Source organism: Daktulosphaira vitifoliae, unplaced genomic scaffold (genome assembly GCF_025091365.1).
Source record: "Daktulosphaira vitifoliae isolate Bord-2020 unplaced genomic scaffold, ASM2509136v1 Scaffold_2, whole genome shotgun sequence".
NCBI lineage: Eukaryota > Metazoa > Arthropoda > Insecta > Hemiptera > Phylloxeridae > Daktulosphaira > Daktulosphaira vitifoliae.
The window spans coordinates 13,395,836-13,396,656 of NW_026099573.1; positions in this window are offsets into that span (position 1 = coordinate 13,395,836).

The following is an 821-nucleotide window of genomic DNA, read 5'->3' on the forward strand; positions in this document are numbered from 1 at the left end:
TGTTCAGTAAGTCAGGAAACGGGTTTCTATTGTTCTCATTGTTTGTAACAATGAGAACAATAGAAACCCGTTTCCTGACTTACTGAACATTCTGTATATTTATAATTTATATGAACTATATTTTATTTTAGTGATTTTTTTAAAAATAATTTTTTTCTTATCTTTTTGCACGTATTTATGTTTACCCGGTATTCCCCCGTGATAGTGGGAATACCGATCATTTGCATTAAAAAAATATATTTATAAGATTATGTTTTAAAAATTTGAGACTTTGACATAATGCAGTCAATATATTTATGCATCCATTTGTTGTAATAGCATAACATTTAGAGTCTTAGAACCAGAGACATAAGAATTTTTACTAAGTTGACCGTAGTTCCCCAGTCACCCCTACTAGTTCGATTCTTTGTCGTTTTGCTACTTTCGTCGTGTGGAGAAAATTACTTTTAAATAATAGTGAAATTATTTTACAAGTTGCATTAAAAATTAATACTTAAATTATTCTAATGATGCTTTAAGTTATTTATAACGCGTTAGATTTACTTAAGAAGAAATTTCGTTACTTTTTTTTCATATTTCCATCTAACAAAACAATTGTAAAACTTTATAACCAAAAATATCAGATTGGATGTTATAAGAGTTCATGGGTATTAAGTATTACTTTTAGAATATTTAAATGAGAAATTTTAAAAGTTCCTTAGCATACTAACTTTTCCTATGCTTCTCATTCGCTCTAAAATATTAAGTACACTTTAGAATAAACTACTAGTTTGATCCATTAACAAGTATTAGATCTATTTAACCAAGTACATTATCCTATT